This window comes from Hylaeus volcanicus, chromosome 8 (genome assembly GCF_026283585.1).
Source record: "Hylaeus volcanicus isolate JK05 chromosome 8, UHH_iyHylVolc1.0_haploid, whole genome shotgun sequence".
Taxonomy (NCBI): domain Eukaryota; kingdom Metazoa; phylum Arthropoda; class Insecta; order Hymenoptera; family Colletidae; genus Hylaeus; species Hylaeus volcanicus.
Genome location: NC_071983.1, coordinates 11,945,417 through 11,951,751, shown reverse-complemented (window position 1 = coordinate 11,951,751; position 6,335 = coordinate 11,945,417).

Genomic DNA, 6,335 nt, shown 5'->3' with positions numbered 1-6,335 from the left:
AATTAATTACAGTTTTCTTTATAAAAAAAATCACTTAATATTTGACCTCTCAATGTGGTTTACAATACCTAAAAATCGTACACTAACGTCACGTTTCGTTTTTCGACGACACGTGAGTCATTCTCACGCTACGAATATATGTATATCGAAAATAATAGTCACGATTGCGATCGTCAACCTTGGACAATCACAATCAAAGTGCGCCAGACAGAAATAGAGCGGAAATAATCAATCGCTGACCCGATCGTTGCAAGGGTCGTGGAACGACAGACAGAAGACCTGCGAACGGAAATATTCACCGAAAAAAAGCGTAAACGAATAAAATACGATTACAGATCGACTAATCAACGAACATTGCAGTACTGATATATTTAAGACATTTTTTTGATAAGGCACCACGTAGGAACTTTAAGGGACCTCAAACTTAATTTATTACAAATTTTTAAAAAAGATGATAGAACATTTTAAAAGAGATGATAGAAACGACTACAAACTCGCACTATAGAGTGCAGAGAAAGCTAACAAGACATCCTAACTTATTTTTCTAATCCAAAACGATAAAAAGCAGACCTAGACCACGATCGTTTCAGCGTACGAGGAGCACGCAAGCTAATGGCGCCACTATCGCAACTCGATCGCTCATTGTGGCGCCATTGATTTCCATATTCGCCACGAGTTAAAAGAACCCGTGGCGCCTAGCCTTGGATTCAGGTAAGAACGATTCTCGTGTTTGCATACGGTTAACGTCACATATCAGCATTCAGTCGACAAAACGTAAACCACGAAGATTAATGTAAAGTTTCAAGTTTAATTGCATACATACTCCACGTGTCGCGACATAATTCTTTTTCGCGCTGTTCTTTATATACACTTTGTTTGAACAACTCGCGCGATATGTCTTATGGAAGCGCAAACGATTATTGATTGTCAGCATGTAATTTTCCTTTTAAAAAAACGAAAAGATGAAACTGTCGAAAGAAATTTCTTCTTTTTTTCATGCACAATGCGAAAGATGTTGCGACAAATTATCCATCTACTGGGTGGTTTAGGCAGAGCGAGCATAATTTATTGTGCTTTTCAGTGCATTTTCTCATACTCTTAAACAATTATATCTACAGGGTGTCTACGTATAAGTACGCAGGGTGTCAATTCTACAACAAATTTCCAACAAAAAATTACTCTTAAGACATTTTCTTTGTGTCGCCTTATTCTCGAGAATTTTCACTTTTGAAAGTCAACTTTTCTCGATCAAAATTGGAAATTTGTTGTAGAATTGACAGCCTACGTATGTCCGAACTTATACGTAGACACCCTGTAGAGCTGGTGAGTATTCATATAAAGTAACTAGAAATTGTTTCGTACTTTTTTTGGTGCAGTTTTAATGTTTTTCGAAGTCGGTTATATTTTTTCAGAGATGGGCAAAACCCTTTGTCTCGTTTCTTTCTTTGGAAAATGTTCAAAAGAGGAAACGAGACAAACATGTCGGCAAACTTCAGATTTATTCGATGCCTAGGGTTTTGCCCGTCACTGTATTCTTTTTCCAAAAATTAGTTTATAATCTTAACCTCTGTCTTCGAGAGATCACCATATAAAAAGGTTTAAAGAAATGTGTGACGTTATTCGGAATTATTCGGAATGAATTCTACGTACCGAGATAACGAAGAACGTCTTCAAAAGAATTCCGCGGCTTCCCATTGTAGATGTAATCGGTTGAAGGCATCTGGCTGGCGGGGGGGGGTGGACGCTGTTGAAATTGGCAGTTGAACGTCGGCTCATATTTCACACATATACACCCGCACTCCTCAAAAAAATACAAGAAACGCGAACATCGATTCATATATCGTTGATAGATTGCTTAAATACGTCTTTAGTACACTTTTTTCCACTGATATTAACCGCTTCATGTTTGCACCGAAACGCACTTGCTGCAGGACCGCCATTACTTCGAAAAAGGAGGGAAGAAATCATCGATTCGATCGATATATCGAATTTCAGACCCAAGTTTAACGTCACTGTCACTGTTGCCATGCACTATTTTACGAACGCCCCTACTGAATTTTCTACATAGCAGTGCCATCTTTTGTCATTAATATTCGTTTACTTTCGACTATGGTATTCGATATTTAAAATTTGTATACACTTACACATTCGTATAACCTTTGACAAGGAAACAGGCATGTGATACTCTATAGCCAATAAAAATTGATTGAAATCGGTTTGTATAAAATATGATCCCATTGACATGAAAAAGTTAACAATCTATTACATACTGAAACCACACGCTCCTTGTATTTTTAATATTTTTAAAGACTCACTATACATTCGCATAAATCACATTTTTCACGAACGTTTCACCCAAGCTTTGATTTTAATTTAGATTTGGCAGTAGCGTACAATAAGAAGCAATCTCTCGTATAAAGATAGACAGAATTCCTTTCTAGATACAAATTTTAAATAATGTATAAGAAATAAATAGTTTAACCGTCACTTAATGAATAAAAATGAAAATTTGTGTCAGAATAAAATTATATTTTACATTGAGCGAATAAAAAGTTGTCTACATAACTAATTAATCAACAAACGTCACAAATAGATCACTTCACGCTGTTCTTAATTATTATTAGTCATTCGAATAAAGTTGTTGTTCTTTGGCTTAAGTCTTTGCACTCTTGCCGCTGAAACAATACTGACTTCAAAAAGTTCTGTTTGACTATAGAAGGATAGTAGATAGGGAATCTCGAAATTGTACAGTTTCTATGTGTAGTTAAAGTAGCTAAGAAACGCGAGAGGGCAGCCAATCATAGAAACTGCAAGATTTTGATTAAATGCGTGTAAGATTTAAAAAGAATTATAAGTGTCGCTCCGCTAGTGCCATTGTTACTTGACTGTCTACTTTTTCACATGCTTACAGATCACTGGATCTATTGTGCAGTTATCCCGTGACAAAGACTAAATCAACAGACTTGATAGATCAAATTGTGGCCTTACACCCATAAATCGTAAATACAGGGTGTCCGAAAAATGTTGTAACGCCTTGAAAGAGGTGGTTCGGGAGGTGATTTGAAACAACTTTTTCCTTAATGAAAATGTTGTCAGAGGTTTTGTTGAAGAGATATTAACGGAAAACACTGACCAATCAGAGCGCGAGGATGCCGATGGAGCGCTCGCGGTAGCGTATGAGCGCGGCTGCTTATCGCGTAGCCTATGCTCAACCGGCATACTCGCGCTCTGATTGGTCGGAGTTTTCGCTTAATATCTCCTTAACGAAACCTCGGACAACATTTTCGCTAAGGAAAAAGTTGTTTGAAATCACCTCCTGAACCGCCCCTTTCAAGATCTTACAACATTTTTGGGACACCCTGTACAATTGATCAAACGACTAATCGAGTTTCCGTGTTTCTTAACTTTTTAACTTATCTTGCCAATTTTGAGACTGTCAATAAAGTTCTATGAAAGTTTGTCAGAGGGCAACTGTTCAAGTACTAAGTGAAAGAGTGAGTTTTTTTCATCAGTGGAAACGAGATAATCTTGAAGAATGTTTCCTGCAACCCATTACCGTTGCTTCAAGATTGAGATTCAATAATTGAAAGGTTAGTGTTTTAAAAATTCGTTTACATGAAATTACTATTGATCATTGAAGAAACAAGGGAATAAATTGAATAAATTATAGGTTAACCTCTCGTGACATGAATTATTCTGCTTAAAATAAACAAAAATTGAAACTGACTAATCCGTGACATTCATCATTGTTGCAACGATGTCACCGTGATATTAAGAAATTTAATTACGAATATTTATTCACAGTTTTATTGGTTATGTTCGTGTTACTATATTTAAAATAACTGAGAGACGAAACATACATATAAATGTTCAGCGTCCTTGGAGAGGTTAACTTTACAAAGACAATGTAAAATATTCATACTGTATTGTGCGCAAATATTACACTTCACCGGTACGTGGGAAAACGTGTAATTTTCAAGTTGAAATTGCATGACATGAATCATGTTTTGCATGATTACATAATAAACATGCTTGAAGCGTCTCGGAAGACAGACTTCTAATAAGTTATGACTGGTCTTGCCTCGGTAACGAAGTCTCACATTACAAAGTGGTAAAGATCTTTTCGATTTCTAGCGACGCAAGGAATTTACGTTTCAGCTAGGTTAGTGTAAAGTAACCGAAACAGTTTCCAAGGACTTTACATCGAAAACAATCTTGAACGGCCTTCTATGTCGCCGATGTATACAACGACCACAATCTTCTTCGATACGATCTGTTTATCAACACGTACTTTTCTCGACAGAGCGTATCATGTGAATAATCTGCAATGGTTATTCAATCTATACAGGGTGTTAACAAATCTGTGGGACATTTTTTCAGGATCAAGTCTTTATACTAGTACGAATCGAAAAGTCCTTAACAATTTTGCCAACTGAGGTTTCGTTGTTGAGATATAAGCGGTTGAAATTTACAGTCGCGGTCGCACATGGACGACACTCACACGCGAGAAAGACGCACCGATGTTCCTCATTATCCGATCGAAACGTTCGAGGTCTCATTCTGTAGGTATTTTCATCGCCTACATTTTATCTGATTGGAGCATTGGTATTGCTGCATTAGTTTAAAATTTATAAGCAAAAAACGACAAAAATCACGATTTTTTTAGTATTAAATTGTAAATAACAAGAAAACGGAACAGAGTTGGGAGTGAAAAACATATATCTATTAATCTACGCATCTCCTTTTATGTAACTCCACAATTGGTTTCCTATTACTATTTTTGTCACACAAAAATGCTCTGCTGATTGGCCGAAATTTTAGGGTAACTGGCTAGTAACTGGTTAGTAGTAGAGGCGTTCCAAATTGGATGGGCAAAACTCTAGGTTTCGAATAAATTAGAAATTTGCCGATATGTTTGTCTCGTTTCCTCTTTAGAACATTTTCCAGAGAAAGAAACAAGACAAACACATCGGCAAACTTCAGATTTATTCGAAGCCTAGGGTTTTGCCCATCTCTGGAGGGATGAATCGTTTACAGATTTGATGACCATAAATTTGGAACACATATTAAAATAAAACACTGTTTCTGGACATGAGCATTTCTTAGAAATCCCGTCGTTCTTCGTTCAACTTTTTAACCGGAATGCCTATGTCATGCATCAACATCCGGGAATATTGCCTCCAGTGTGCATTCCTGAAACGACGCGCATACCATCCGTGTGAGGAATTCGAGGGCATCGTTTGTTTGAAAAGTCTAACAAACGATAGATCAGTTTAAAACACCCGTGGGACCTAATTGATGCACATGTGCTAATCGGTGAATGGCATCTTCCGAGAAACTGTTATCGCGCGATCATTTCTAGGCGGGGAACAACTTGTATGGTAATTAGAACATTAGCAAACAATGCAGACGAATAGTTAATACGAATATCGAATGTTAATCCACATATTCCGATTTGATTTTATTCCGAGTTGATTTTATTAATGGTGAAAATTCTGGAATAGAATGAATTTTAACGCGACGAATGATTCATCCTCGTGCGTAAGAAGAAAGTACCGGTATAACAATTTAATAGTAATTTGAACGAGTTATTTTCAGAATGCGTTATTGATTTTATATAACGTTTTTCTTTGCATTCTACTGTACAAAAATTTATTATTTCCTTTCGACCTGAATATATCAATTAATAAGCATGCAAATATTTGACGAGAAACCACAATTGGAAATCGAAACCTAGAATCACATTACTTTTAATTGTTCTTTTCGATTCTGTGGAAAAATAATTGTTTATTAAAGCTCCTATATGCAATAATTTAATAGAAGCGCAAATTTAAAAACTTCGAGCTCTGTACCACAAAAGAAGGGTAATTTTGTCGCAATAATAGGACTAATTCATGTTTTTATCTCTTTTTTACTTCAATTCTTCAGAAAAAATAAAACCTACACGTTATATAGAACAAAAATAATGAAAGAGGTGAAAAGGGCGGTGCGTGCCACTGAACACGCATCGAGCAGGATGTTTTCATTCAAATGATTTTCTTTCCGCGTGTCATCACTTGCGTCAAATAACAGATTCGAAATTGGCAGTGTATCGTAAGTGGAACGTGTAACTACTTGGAATGACGTCAATTTTCGTTATCAGTCCGTTTTTGGTAGTATTTGCAAACATTCTATTAACACACCAAATTATTTATTGCGAAACGTTTTTACGTGATGTCCACGTGGTTCGAGGATGTCGTCGAAATACTTTTTGTTGTTCGAGCATTATTTTATCATTCAAAAATTACTTTTAATACTTTGGAATCCTATGTCGGATGAAGATCGACAAAAATGTA